This window comes from Hetaerina americana, unplaced genomic scaffold, assembly GCF_022747635.1.
Source record: "Hetaerina americana unplaced genomic scaffold, ioHetAmer1.1.p SCAF_9, whole genome shotgun sequence".
NCBI lineage: Eukaryota > Metazoa > Arthropoda > Insecta > Odonata > Calopterygidae > Hetaerina > Hetaerina americana.
Window position 1 is genome coordinate 10,833,718 of NW_027287538.1, and position 16,382 is coordinate 10,850,099.

Consider the following 16,382-nt stretch of genomic DNA (forward strand, 5'->3'; position numbering starts at 1 on the left):
TTTCTCCATCGGGGCCAAATAGTTAATTACAGATCCGCGGTTGTCACATCAGTGAGATTGTATTAAAATGTGCATAATAAAACAAAAAATTAAAATCAATGCACAGAGCAAGCGCGTAAAAGGTTTATGCAGAACAACTTCAATACTGCGAGTTTTGTAAAAGATTGAAGCACTTTCGGTGCTTTGGTAAAACATGGTAAGGTCTAAAGCATGGTAAAGAACAAAACTAAACAGTCATCTTCGTAGTCTAAATTAATATCCCTCGAATAGTGTACACGAATATAAAATACATCACTGCTTTCCAAACTGAGCACTAAGCAAACTATTTGAGCATTTATATAACAGTGAACAAGATGCATACGAGGTCTGTAAATTAAGTAATGAGACTGGCAACGTAGCGGTGGATCTGGCAACACTGGAGGCCTTTTGACTATTTTTTCTTCCGGAAGTTGAAAACTCACCTCAAGGGAACTCTTTTTGGGACGGTCGAAAACATTCAAATGGCTGTAACCGATCAGCTGATGGCTATTCCAGCAGTATCGGAGTTCCAGCACTGCTGCTGATGAGGAGTGGACGAACCGTCTCCAGCGCTGTGTGGCTTCAGAAGGAAGTTATTGGGGATCGAGATGGTGCGGGGGCTAACGTACTGGCTTCCCACCCAGAGGGCCCGGGTTCAAATCCCGGCGGTGTTGAATATTTTTCAGAGGTATCTCGATCCCTACTTGAGGTGCTTTGTGGAGGGCACTTTGAGTGAGTACGCCGTCCGTCGGATGGGACGTTAAACTGCGGACCCCTTGGCGCCTTTCGTAAAGAGTAGGCTAATGCCGACGCCGGGTTTCTCTCCACCCTTCATCCTTTCCTGTCCATCCCCTATGGCGCAAATGACCTTAGCTGTCGGTCGCCTCCCCTCAAAACTACTACTACTACTAGGAAGTTATTTTGAAGGTGACAGTATAAAATTGTAATTCTATTTGAATGAAAAAAATTAATAAAAATCATTCTCATTACTTAATTTACAAACCTCGTATTCAAAGTTGCTGAGCAGTCGTCTTCGGAAACTAAATTCAAGGAGTCAGATGAACAGCACACGCAAACATAGTAAGGATCATTCACCCCGCAGCGTTAATGAAGCCATTTTTCACACCCTGTGCATTGAAAACAGTTGTCTCCTATACATTATACACAATTCGGTGTTTCCTAATTTGAGTAATGGAAACTGCGTGCATTTAAAATAGGCATCATCCAATAATTTTTGGAGCAGGTACATCATTCAATGCAATCAGTATTTTAATACCACACTGCAACAGAAAAATCCCGAGGAACGCTGTTTATATAAATGTCAGATCATGCTTAGAATTGATATTTGGGAATATGGTGAATTGATCCATTTATTCAAAAAAAAAAGTTCATTCCATGACAAGTTAGCACATTCAACGGCTGAATGATCGGCATGTATTAGCCAAGCATAATTAAAATCTTCAATTTCCATTATATCCAGTAATAACGCAAAACTGGACGACCTCATCTTAATCAGTTATCTGATTGCCAAAAGAAATGAAGCTGATCGAATGCGAATTACACTGATGAAATCGGAGAGATAATTAGAATACCAAGCCATTTAAACCCCAGACATTTAATTGGTGGCAAAAGAAAATTGTATGCGTTATGGACATTTGGAATGATTAACGAGTTGACTCTCATTGATATCATTTGTTTAAACCCTATTTGCAGTAAGTAATACCTACACGCAATGGGACGCAAAGTAAAATGGAATCTTTGAAATATTTTGGGCATTACGGATAAATATTACGATTCACTCTCGTAATTAGTTCATTAGTTGAGCGTAGTTAACTACGAAAGTTGTGAGATAAGATAAGTCAAAATCACTTCACGGCATAATATTAATGACAAAAATCAAGCAAAAATAAGTGGAAAAAGTCGACCAACTCACTCGATATTAATCCCAAAGACTGCAAAGATCTGGTCGAGGTAAGAAGTAAGATGAATTCATTAACGGGAGTATACCATTATGTGGAAACGATGCAAATAATATTTACTTTCCATATTCCTTTTCTTTATGTTGGTATTCTATCAATTTTACTAAACAATATTTGACTGTAGTAATGTGAATTTTTCCAACAATCATCTACTTACTCCTTTAAAATTTTGCAGAAATGGACTGATTACATGTTAATGTTTTCGTCGAAACAAGGGAAGTACTCACGAGTGCTATTTATTTGATCCTGTTACAAACATTGAATAATTGAGTGATATTTGCCATTATTTTCCCCTGTGACATTTAAAATCTAATTTCAGAGGGTTAAATCACTCAATCGCCACATTTTACCGCATTTCACAACCAGGACTTTTATCCCATTCCAACTCCGTGAGGGAATTTTGTTCACGGTATTGTGGTGAAAGCGTGTGTGACGACATCCGAGTGAATTTCAGTAATTACCATTACATATGTATTCCTGGAAAGACTCTCGAGGAAAGAAATAGTGGGAGTCTCAGGAACAAAAAAGCATTCAAAAAATTAATGTCTGAATGTGAACAGAGGTGAAAGTAGTATGCAGGGATGCATTAGTAAATAGGGGGAACATTTTCTGATAAAACCTGAAATAAGGCTTAGCTACCCTATTATGGAACTGTTTGATAGAATTTCATGTTTTTTGATCCAATGGAATACACCTCTCAACTTTCTAGAAAGATCTGCTGGAGCCAAATGCCATGAAGCATTCGAAACGTGTGGAAATGTTCTGGAACATTAAATTGTAATTATGTATGAAAATATTCTCCAGTAAAAGTGATTTTGCTCCATTTCCGGAGTCACTGACGTATGTTTACCGTATAGTTTCTTTATATGTTCTTTTAAACTAGTTAAAGTCTTTAGCAGAAGGTATTTAAAATAACAATGAGAAAGAATAAGGGAACGGGTAGTGTGAAAATTGGTAATAAAGAAAAAGAATTGGGAAGCCACGGATTACAGACGATATGATTAGGAAGATGAATGAGAGAGAAGAATGTATGAACGTGAGCTAGGAATAAGTGAGCTAAAGGGCAATGAGCTAAAAGACGGGCGAAACTGATGAGTCAAAGGAATCATGGGGAAAAGAGCAATGCGAGGGTTTGGAGAGTTTACGGAGCCGGACGAAGTAGACACGCTCTTCGAAAAGGTAAAGGAACTGTAAGGTAAGAAAGAGGTATTTCATTCTTGACGCGACGGGTAAAATATCAACCCAAGAAGAAAAAATTTTGACATGGTTGAAAGAACATAGAGAAACTATACGGTAAATAAAACAGTTGGTGACTTTGGACATAGAACAGAGCTTTGATATCAATTAGAATTTCTTAGGACCAGGAATACTTTACTTCGTGAAGTATTGTATCCATGTATCGTCCACAGTTTTGTATCGACGCAGACATTCGGCGGAATTGCGATATGAAAGCGCCAAACTAGTCATCAAATCGACAATGCGATTGTGTTTATTCTCCATAGTTCAAACGTGGCACCCAAATTGTTAAAAATTAAAACTTTTTCACACCCAAATTTCCGTGCAAAACTAAAAACTCTGTACCTTTTGACATGCCTGCTGCCGCAACTATTTCGAGAACTTTGATTTGTCGATCATTAAAAGTCATATATTGGATTTTGCCATTCATTTCGGAGGGAGTCACTTCCACTGGACGTCCCGAACGATGTTCATCATTTGTTGATGTACATCCACGTTTGAACTCATTTACCCAATTGTAAACATCACAAAAACAGGCGCAGATGTGCCATGAACTTCATCCAACTCGCCTTTGTCTCTTTGGGTTTTAAACGTAGTAGGTAAAAAATTTTAATCGCCGCATGACTCTCATTTTTTTCAAATGAGCAAAAGTTTGTTGATTCAATTTACTGTGAAAATGAAGCTACATATTAGATATAGCTGAAAAATTAACAGCAGTCTATTGAAAGATGAAGCTCAATAAAAGAAAATATTTCTTGATACTACGACGCCATCTCTTGGAATTTATATGGAGTTATTGAACGACTCACGTCCTAAACTGATATTTATAATATAATTACAGTTTGTAATTATTTTATATGACAAAAAACCCTCCCCGTGGATTAAAAACTTGGTATGACACAAATGCTTGCGTGTTTCCATATATATCTATCCGGAGAGACCAAAGATAAATGCTTTTGATATGGCTCCTAATGGCAAAAAGATCAAAGGCGATGATCCAGCAAAGCCGTCTGATTCCAGCCATTTCAGTGGTTGTTCCTCGTCAAAAATAATATTGAGGAAAGAAAGGAGAAAAAATCTCAAATTATTATTTATACTAATTATATTTTTTGTTTATCCACAGCTACAGAGTAAGGGTTTCGCCCGACGGCCATGCAATTCACCGCAAGACTCCCCACAACAGCGGCATACCATGGCTGCTTGCTCTATTACCTTCATTCGGGGGCATACAATCGCTCCGATGTGCTACTATTTTGGTGACCAATAGCTGCCTCCTCAACCAGAGGCGATGTCTTTGAAGCAGGGGAACGTCCATAGATTGCCGAAATTTGCGATCTGGATACGAAGGATCGAGAAAACAAATTGGACTGAGGGAAAGACGAACGTTGAAGGTTAAAATATGTTTCGAGTATAGGAAAAAGGGTCTTGTTGAAATCCGGATAAGGCAGGACAAGTGGGCGGTGGAGTAATGAAGAGTTATGTCAACTCTGAATGAAAGCGACGTCGGTCATAGTCCTCCTCACTGGAAATGCACTTTTTTATCGGCTTCTGACATTTTTTGAAGTTTGATGTCATCTTTTAAACCATTAGATATCACAATTCGAGGAGTGAAACTAGAGCAAGTGGAATCCTTCATCTACTTGAGGAGCAGTATAACTTGACGGAAGAGATGGAAGAAGCTCGACCGACATCAAACGAAGAATAGCCCAAGCAAAGAAGGCGTTCATTGAGAAGAGGCAACTACTCTTGTCAAAGGGTATAAGATTGCAAACAAGGAAGCTGTTCGTTAAAACCTTCATGTGGAGCATGGCACTCTACGGATCGGAGACATGGAATATTAGAAAAGTGGACCAATGAAGAATATAAGCATTAGAGACATGGTGCTGGAGGAGAATGCTGAAGATTAAAGGGCAGACAAAGTGAGGAACGATGAAGAATACACATAGGAGAGCAGAAGAGGTAGGCACCATATGGAGATCTCTACGGCAAAGAAGAACTAGATAGATTGAACATAACTTGAGGCACAATGGATTAGATAGGAACATAATAGAAGGAATAATTGAAGGAAAGATCCCGCGAGGAAGTCCAACAGACAAGTAAATATGGAAAATTAAGAAAGACGCGAAACAGGGAACATATCAGAGGGTTAGGGAATCAACACTGAATAGAGAAGAATGGAGGGCTGCAGTAAACCAATCTTAGGATTGAAATACTAATGATGAAACCATTAGATCTCCCGGGGCTTAGTAATAATGTTTTTTACATTATTCGGACTATGGATGGGACCGTAGCGCAGCGATGACCGTGGGTTGGTTTTTCATAGTTCGCTGTGGAAACTTGGCGTGCTCTTCCGTTCGAAGGGAAGGAGCGGAGCGGTGTCGATGCGAATCGTGTCGGGGGGTTGGCGGGGGGGGGGGGGTCCCCGACGGGGCGAGGAGGAGGCGGGCGGTTCGCCCCGTCGAGTGGGCGCGAGTATAAATTACCAGTTGTCTCTCCTCTTCCTCCTCATCGTATTCCATCACTCTCCTCTCTCTCTCTCTCTCTTATCCTCCTTATTGACACAGTTGGTCGGATATGCGATAGGCGCTCGGCGAGTGGGGCTCTCCTTCTCCTGTGATGTCACGAGGTAACGGATTCTTGAACAAAAGAGGGCCGAAGGCCACCTGCTGTCGCTCCTCTCCGTCCGCTTCGTCTTGCGAAAGGCACACGCGCCACCGCTCCTCCTCGCCATTATTATTCCTTCTCCGCTGTTGTTCGGTCTGCCGCACCCGCCACTGGCTGCTCTGCGGCCGTGCGGGAAAGGAGAGGGAACAAAAGAATGTTATATGCGCAATATTGGAGCGAGACGAGACTCCCCGCTTTTTATGCCGCAGCGTGTAAAGATGGGTACGATTATTGCCTCATCTTCCTTTACGCATACTCAATTTGTTTACACTGTGTCTTTCATTGGTCTCCGAATGAAGGGGGACGCGACAAATGGTTGGCTGCATGCCTTCATTCATGGGCACCCCCTTGTCCCTTATGCCCTGAAATTTATTCAAATTTGATTCAACAGCGAGGATATTCAAATCTTATCATTAGTTTTTTTCAATATAAGATTGTTTCACTACGACCGTATTCGTTCCTATTCCATGGTGACTCTCATAATTGATTAAAGCTCTTTTTTCTAACATTCATTTAGTCAGCGAGTTGGAACTATGATCTTCCCCGCGTAATATTACATTAAATTTGTAGCATTTACGATGTTCCTAACATTTTATCTCCAGTTGCATCATATTTATATGGCTCTTTTGACCCTGCACCTCTTTTTGTCCACCACTACGCATTATCTTTACCCCTCGTATTACCTCTCTATTTCGTCTTCCGTGTTCGCTCTTAGCCCTGGGAATAAAAAATTCCTTTTCTTTCTCTCTCATTCATGGCGAGTCAAATTCTACATGATTGCTTTCATTTACTTCTTCCATATTTGTAGCATATGGTTGTCAGATATTTAAGCTGAAAACAAGAGACATTGGCAGATCTTGATGATGAAAATATGAAATATTTTTAAAACAACCAAATAACTTCATCCACACATATTCCTCTTTCGATCACGTCAAAGGTAACCTTAACAAAAGGTACCAGCGGAAACTATTGCATGTGTACAGAAGTAATTTATATATATTTTTTCATTTTGTGTTAAGTACGTTTTACACGTTTGAATAACCTGGAGAAGATAGCTGCTTAAGTTATAGCATATAAATATCAAGCTAAAGTGAATTGATTAGGGATATTATTCATATGTTAAACTTTTGAATATTTCACCATCATTTTGTCGGGTTTCACTGCCGAATAATAACTCGTTTATTTGAAAAAAAACATTATTATTAGCAGAAGCCTCCCAGGTTAGGATTGGTTTTCAATGCAGTTCAGCCCCACACATTAATCTATTCTAAAACCCTAACTAGCATCACAGAAAACACCAACAAACTACGTATAATATATAGTAATAGCTCCTTCTTTCGCTCTGCATGATTTATAACTCCCTTAATTCCATTCAAAATGCCTATTGCTCTCCTTTCTCTACTTTCCCTTCCCAGCATTCTCCATTTACTTGTATAACCGTCTTCAGCAACTCATATTCTCTCTGTATCTAGAGCATACAGTTGTTCTGCCTCCTGCCTCCAGTTGTTCTCTCTTCCCTTAGCATGCCTTCTTCTGAACTTCTTTCTTGGTTTTCCTTTCTGTCCACTTCTTTTCCTGAATCCTTCTCCACACTCACATCTCAAAAATCCCCAGTCTCCACTTATCCTTTTGCATCAACAACTAAGTTTCCCAGCCTTAAAATACTACTCTCGTCATTTTCTTCACGTCTCTACGTGAAGCTTCTTGGTTCTTCCATCCTTCGCTTCCCTTCATGTATGCGTCAGGCCGGCCCCGATGGCGGCGGGGTAACGTCCTTGCCGACCAACCCATGGGTCGTGGGTTCGGTTCCCGCCTAGGTGGATTTTCCTCCATTTAGGGCTTGGTTATATGTGACTGTCTTCAGTGTAATGTCTGTAATGTAAGGGTTAGGTGGAAGAAGGTTCTATTAGTCTCAACCTCGCCCAATTAAGTCGACAAATAAATAAATAAAATTAATAAATGTATGTTAAATTTTCCCTTCAAGGATGTTAAAATGAACGTGTTAATGGTTATTCTTGTTTCACTATCATTATTATTATTGTTATTATTATTACTATTATTATTATTATTATTGTTATTATTATTATTATTATTATCATTATTATTACTATTATTATTATTATTACAAATTCCTGAATTTCTCTTATCTCGAGTGGATTTTGTTACCAATCTAATAAAGTGATGGGAAAATTCTTTCTTCATTAATTCGATGAATGAGGCTATGAAAACTCTTCCTGCCACGTTTTCCTAGGTTTTGGAATGTTTCTGCTGCAATTTTATTCATCCTCACGGTCCTGTTTGATTTCATCTCCCTTAATGTTTTCTGCCGCGAAATCATGTATACCTGGTCCTGAGAAATCCTCATTGACATCATATTTCTTTTCTATCTTTGAAGACACTGACTATTATCTTTACCGAATAGTTTCTCTATATGTTCTTTCAACCTTGTCAAAGTGTCTTCTTCTTCTGTTAATAATTTACCTGTTGCGTCTGTAATAGTCCACACGGAATTTTCTTTCTGCCACATCACAGTTCCTTCAACTTTCCGAATACCGAGTCCACTTCATCCGGCTCCGCAAACTCCTCATACCATCGTACTGCTCTTTCCTCCATGATTCCTTTGCCTCATAAGTTTCACCCTTCACTCCAGCACCTTACCCTTTAGCCCCCTTATTCTGTGCTCGCGTTCTTCCACTTCCCTCTCTAAATCATCTTCCTAAAAATACCTTCTTTAATCAATTGCTTTACAATTCCTTTTTCTTATTTACCACACCAATTTCATCTGTACACGACCCCTTATTCTTTCTCATTGTTATTTGAAACAGCTTCTACGACTCATTCCTTTTTTCCTCAGTTAAGTTCTCTACATTCTTTTCCATTTTACTCCATCCCTTTTTCACTATCTTCAAATGAAAGTTATCATTAATGAATCCTAAATTGTGATCCTAATCGGCATACACTCCCGGGGAGCTTTGTGAGTTTATCTGACGATTCATAGATCTCTGCCTAACTACATATGATATCATATTTCTCTTTGCTTTCAACAAGTTTCCAAGTGTAAATATATCTCCTTTGGTGATTAAACCACGTATTAGTCATAATTCACGTATATCTCTCCGCGGAGGCGAGAAATGGTATTCTTCCCGCGGCCATTCCTTTCGCGTAAACCGCAGGCACCCCCCGTCTCCCTCCCGTCTCTCCCTTCGCCTACTGCCGCATTCCGATCTCCAATTTATATTAGGTGTTTTCTCAAGGCACATTCGCAATCATTTCTCCTAATTGGTTGCATACACTTCTTCCTCCCCATGACTGCTTGTTGGCATGTACAGGTACACCTTCATTATCTCTGGTTCTCGTTCCATGCCCTTCTCCCCGGTTTCCTATTCAGTAGTATGGCCACCACACGTTTACTATCTGGCCCTACACCCCCCCACTCTTTATTACTATGTAAATATTGTTCCAGTAATCACCGCTATTCTATCTTCTCACTTCGCGCAACCCTAGCATGTCTACAAAGCATCCTTTCTCCATATCCCACTTAATATTTCCTAATCTCACAGTCCTCAATATCTTCGCAGCAATCAGATTCGGTTCTCCCTTATGTATTCTATTCCACTTCCCATATAGATTCCGATGTGTAAGGCAGAACCCACGCAATTTATCTGACATAATACCTGTAGTACCTTGCAAGCCACTGCTAGGGTGTGTGTGTATCGCTTTGCATGAATTTTGTGAGATGACGACCGCGGAAATATTAACTCTCCTACTACGGGACAGGTCACACTGACCAGTGAGCCGAGACCCATTGTGGCAAAGGAATTGCATTGTGGCATTGTGGCAAAAATACTGTGGTACACTAGGTCCATCATGTTTCGTAGGAATTTATTTATTTTAGTACCCTTCAAGCCACCGCTAGGGTGTGTGGCACACCATACTAATTTTGACCCGAATATGACACTACCGCGGTCGGACAATGTTATTCTGATCCCTTATCGTTCGTCGAAAAAATTACATCTTTGATCTATCTGTGCTACACTTAATCTCTCTCATTTCATTGACATGGTCACTCCTACCGTAGTACGACGGGGGTAATAATACATTTCCAACATCACTGCTAAAGAGATATCCTTCCAATTTATGGAAGAGATTTCATCTGTACTCAAACCTTCGCTCCGTGAGCGATTCCCAGCCTAGTTCTTCAGATATCTTGAATTTGCTGCTAAGTTTTTCATAAAAACGTTTTAAAAATCTAGCTCCTCTACGCCGCACGCGATCCAGCATCTTAGCTCAGTTCATGTTATTGAGTTTGGAAACTGCTAGAAAAGCTAAGTGACACTGGTATGCGTAACATTTTAGATCGATAGTTAGATAAAGGTCTTTATTTTGGCGAAATTGAGACCTAAAGGTCCCTTCTTCCATTTAACCCATAACATTTTGGAACATTATAAGGCCCATTAAGGAATTTTCCAATCGGTATTCCCATCCAATCCAATTTGGTAATTAATTCAACTTCGTGAGGATTCCATACACTGAAAACTTTATAATATGGATCATATTATGAAATAATTTAATCTATGGCAAAGTGCAATGACTTACTAACTTTTGTTTTTTCTTATTTTTTAAGCTGCTTTACATACCACAGAACCCTCCAAATGGCCTGCAACTTGATATGGCGGAAGTGCTTGAGCGTTCTGATGACCCTAAGAGCTGTGCTGGTGGTAGCAATAATAATTGCTGCTGGTAGGTTCACCCATGCCAGATTGTTCTAAGGGTAGTAAGCAGAACGAAAATTTTGTGCGTGTGTGGAGGGTGATGGTGTCGCGAAAAAAGACAATGGAGGAAGACAATGAGAAACCTACTCAAGAAATATTCCTGCTTCAGAAACTAGAGAGACTATAAAAGGAATAAATGCTACCTGATGTCAGTAAATGCAAAGTTGTCGCTACATGGGGTCCGAAATGAAAACCTCAAAGGAAAATTTACTTATTTAAAGAAGGGGACTACAATGGCCTAAAGTGAGTGCTACAGAATCAATTTGCTAGCTTTAAAAATATAGTAATCACCGAAATACTGAGGATGCGTGAAATCACTTTCTCGAGATCACACGCTCAGCACTCAACAAGTTCATCTCCAATAAATTTATAAAAGATAACACGAAACCTAGATGGTACAATGCGGATGTTAGAAAGGTGATGCGAGGTCGAAGTCTATATCACGCCAAGATTAAAAATATTAGGGATGAAATCTCTAGCGACAAAAATAATGAGATTATTTATGATTAAAAGATATCAAGGGCGAATGCCAAGAAGGAATTTTGGAAAGCGTAAGGCGATTTCAATAGGAAAAGATTAATGGAAAATTTGAAAGAGAATCCAACAGCATTTTGGTCGTGCGTCAGAGGTTAAGGGAAATAATTAAACTCTTAATTCGCTCAAAAACGATAAAGGCGTAAGAGTTACCAGCAGTGTGGAAAAGGCTAATTAAATTCCTTCTTCCAAAACATCTTCACTAAAATCTGAAAGAATACCCCCGATAGCTTACGAAATCCAAACGATATCCAAAATTGAAATTTCATAAAATGGAATAGAACGTTTTCTGAACAATATTAAGCCTAATAAATCCTCCGGGTCCGATGAAATACCAACTCATGTATTTAAGGATCTAACTTCGGAAATTGTGTCGTATGTACAAATCATATTTAAGGAGTCCCTGGTAGATCACCACGTTCCTAGAGATTGGAAAATGGCTAACTTAACACCAATATTTAAAACGGAGATAAGGAGAAACGGAGCAATTACAGACATATTTCCCTCACATCCATTTTATGCAAGGTTATGGAACATATAGGTGCTAGAACGATACTGAGACACGTCGATAATCAGGATTTATTAATAAAAAACCAGCACGGTTTCCGAAAAGATAGATCCTACCAGACACAGCATCCACTTTTTGTTCATAATGTTCTTACTTCGGGAGGGAGCCATGTTCCAGTGGACGCGAGTTTTCTAGATTTTAAGAAAGCCTTCAACAAAATACCTCATAGTAAACTACTCGCAAAGCTAGAAGCAATTGGCATAGAAAAAAATATTCAACGTTGGGTTGAAGACTTTTTGAATGGTCGAGTACAAAGAGTAGTGATAGATGGATTTAGCTCAAATGCAGCAGAAGTTACTTCAGGTGTTCCCCAAGGAAGTGTTGTCGGACCTCTTTTATTCTTACTTTACGTTAACGACATTGGCTTCGTATTCACTAGTAAGATACGATTATTTGCCAAGAATACAGCGGTTTGCCATAATATCCGTGATCCCGAGGATAAAAAAGGTTTAGCAGATAACCTAAACGCTATTCAACGCTTGTGCGACACTTGGCAATTAGGTTGGAATTTAAATAGGTTCGTAGTGATGAATTTGTGGAAAAAGAGTGATTCCCTCCCGAACGTCTACTGCATCGGTAAAACCGAAATGGAATGTGTAGGCTCGATTAAATACCTAGGTGTACCTCACTCACGACCTCTCCTGTAGGAAATGCATATGGGGAATATGTGGAGAAGCTAACAACAATTAGGATTTTTTAGAAGAGTATTGGGTAAATGTGATGAAAAGCTCAAAGAGAAATGTTATCTGTCGCTGGTTAGGCCTCATTTAGAATATGCTGCAAGTATATGGGATCCTCACGAAGTTGGATTAATTGCTGAATTGGATCGCATGCAGCGTAGAGGAGCTACTAGATCTGTAAAACGCTGTTATGATAAACTTGGCAGCCAAAATATTATTACAGCTAGGCTGGACATGACTCACGGAGCAAAGGTTAAATTACAGATGAAATCTCTTGCATAAATTAGAAGGACGTCTCTTCAACAGTGATGTTAAAATGTATTATTACCCCCATCGTACTATGGTAGGAGAGATCTTGTCAATAAAATTAGAGAGATTCGGTGTAGCACAGATAGATTTAAGGTGTCATTTTTCCACAAACGATAAGGGATCAGAATAACGTTGCTCGACCACGTTGGGGTCATATTCGGGTCCAAATTAGTCTGGTGTGTATTCACCCCCTGCCACACACCCTAGCGGTTGCTGGCAAAGTACAAAAATAAATAAATAAAAATATTGAAAATTCTAGGAGGCATGATGGACGTAGTATATCATAGTATAATTCCTTGCTACAATGGGTCTCGACTGACTGGTCAGTGTGACCTGTCTCGTAGGAGGAGAGTTAATGTTCCCGCGGTCATCATCTCACCAAATTAATGCTAAAGGAAATTGATATTATCAGCACAGAAGATGAGAAAACAAGTTAGAACAGAGACTTGGAATATCAGGGCGATGTTTAGGACAGAAAAATTAGAAAATATAAAGTGAGATACAGAGGGAGCAAATATTTGTTTTAGCTCTGTGGGATTGAAGGATAGAGGTGTTATTGTATTGAGAGTTAAAGAGTAATACTCAGTGGAGGGGACGAGAGGCAGCGAGGGGTGATGATAAAATTGAATAAACAATAGGAAGAAGAGTAGTTAACATAGAGCAAACGTGCGATAGCATGTTATCAGTAGACGTAAAAGCAGAACCGTTGAACTTGGTCAATCTTCAGGTCTGCTTGCCACCAACAAGTTATTGGGAGGAAGATGTTGAAGGAGTTGACATAAACACCCCGCGATCCACCGAAAGGTTTGTGGTGGGGGGCGCAAGCACCATGTAAGAAGGTTGAGGGACTTGTGAGGATATGGGAGAGGAAGGGAAAAGGGAAAAAAATTCGCCAAAAAAATATCAATAACGTGCAAACTTATATACATGCTGGAAGACGGCCCAATCCAAAATAAGGGTTAATTCCTCCAATAAATTAATTATTAATTGTGCAAAAAAAGGGAATAAAAATAACCAAACCAATTATACACCACTCCACCAAAACAAGACACGTCATGCAGCCCTGAAAAGTAAGAAGGGGAAATTCCACCAATACATGAACATGTTACCCATTATTTCCGCCCCCAAGTACACAGGTAGGTAATGTTATAGTTTATGTGATCAATAATATCGGGAGATCCTTGAATTAATTATTTTTATATCTACAAAATACCTCGCAAGACGCCACTAGGGCGTGTTAGGTCACCAGCCATGCATGCACAATCTCGATCATGGCACCTCTACGCAAATATTAGTTTTATCATGCACTGTAAAAATGCTAATCTTGCGATTAGATGTACTTAAATGTAACAGTATTCAATAACAGGATACGCATATTCAAATGTGGGAGAAGTGTTAAAAAGATGGGTCTATAAAATAAAAAATAAGGAGGATAACGACAGTATATATATGCTGCCAATGCTAATTACCTCCTTCGCGCCTGCGGTCATATCTGTTTTGGTCTCTAATGTACGAGGAAGAAATGAATTTTATGTCTATCCGTTCAAAAAATAAATCTCCCGGATTATACTTACGTGATCTGATTTCTTATTGGGAGGCGGGCGGGCATTTAATACGAATCTCGTATGTCTTCAGCATCCCAAGATAAGTAACATGCCTCAAATTTACGCAGTATACTTCACCTGTATCTTAACCTGCGGATACCCAGTAGCTCCCATCCTTATTCTTCCAGTAGTGTCATGATAGTACTATGTTCTTCATCACAAATTTTCGCAAACCTAGATGCTGTACGATTCACTCGATTTAGCTCCAAATCTAAGCCTATCTCGTGAGGATCCCATACACTCGCAGCGTACTAAGGGTGGGGCCTAACTAACGTAAAATAATAAAACTTCTTAACAGTTTCAACTTTAATTTTCACTTTCCACGAATTTTATGAATGTATTTCCCCAAGACATATCCTTAGATTATATCTACGATTGTGATGTTGGTTTCCAGTATGATGTAAGTGTTTCGGTTGCCGGGCAAGACACATGGCCCTGCCGAGCGGATCAGTAGTTTCCAGGGCTAATAATGTTATCCATTTCCGTCATAGTTGTAGGGCATATTTAATGGAGATGGTTTCCCGCTGCCTTCCTCAAAAGTGTTTTTAACGTGACACCATCACTCAATGGCCGCCCCATCACGTCTTTGCAGCAGCCTCACTAAGAAATAGACGCTACGCGGACTACCTTTCGTTTAGCTCTTACCATTCGACCTATCTGACATGGGTGACCTCACTAGAAGCAAATGTCATTGCTCCCACTAGCACAGCTCTAGGAGTCTTCGGAACGCGCAAGCTTATCCACTATGTTAAATTTCCCCTTACCACACACCCTAGCGGTGGCTTGCAGGGTATGAATAAATAAATTTGAAAAACATAGGGAGGCTGATATATCATGTCAAGTAAAAAAACTATCGGAAATCGATAAAAACTCAGGTCGACCGACGGACATAAAAATATAATCATTTAAAAATTATTGATTAAGATAATTTTGAAATTCGTATGATATAAAAATTGCTTCCCAAAGAAAACTTTTACGAGGCGGTTCTGCCGACTTGAGAGCCAGGGCTCTCCCGACTTTCTCTCCTTGAGCGACGGTGAAGCCCACTTAATTAAACTCTATTGCATGTGAAATTATGACATTAATTATCTGATACTAGCTCCATCCTTGGCATTGCTTGAGGTTTCCCAGATGGATGACACGTATTGAAAATCGTACACTTCTAGCTTGTTGATATTCGAAGATTTCACCCGAATCCAAAACCGGGAACTGATAGCTGGTCACTAAATCTCTACCCTTGAATCCATCACGAAGTGTTTTATTAGTTAAATACTTCAATTTTTTATAACCTACTTTTTTTCTAGCTAAGGAAAATCAATTGCATGGCCCTCGCCCAGTAGTTTCTCGCATCTGGTGTACAAATTGTGTTCGTAAATTTTGCCAATTAAAATATAAATGCCTCAGTTAATGTTTCAATTCCCTCATTTCAACATCTTCTTTCAAAGTTGCCTTACTTTCAGTCATATCCAATAAAATATTCGGAATAGTAATGAAATATTGACTCAAGTTACTTGAGTTGAAAAGTTTCTTCTTCACCTTATTAATTTTTAATTCTGAAAAAATTAGCACTACTTCATGACATCAAATTAATCAAAATAAGAAAAAATGTATCTTTAAAGTAGGATGACAGTGAGCAACACACGTAGCTAGTGCACAAGTATTTGTATACCTAGATAGTAAAATATCCCGCGGAAGAAGTGAAATGAAAACATTGAGCAGGATAAATTAGACAAAAAGAGCTTTCTTTATAAAAAAAAGAATATGTTTATCATTCATATTAACTCACTTAAAGTGAAGAAAAAATCTGATAATGGCCTTTTTTACAGTATTTTATTATGTGGAAGTGAAATATAGGAACAGGAGGGCGTGTCAATCAAGGCCAAGCAAAGAAGGGAAAATAATCGCGAAGAATTGTGTCGGGAGATCGAGAAAGGAATCACAGAAGCAGTTTCTGGAAAACTTGGGGTGCAGAACACATACAAATTCAAAGAGACAAGCTTTATATAAAAAGTGATTTC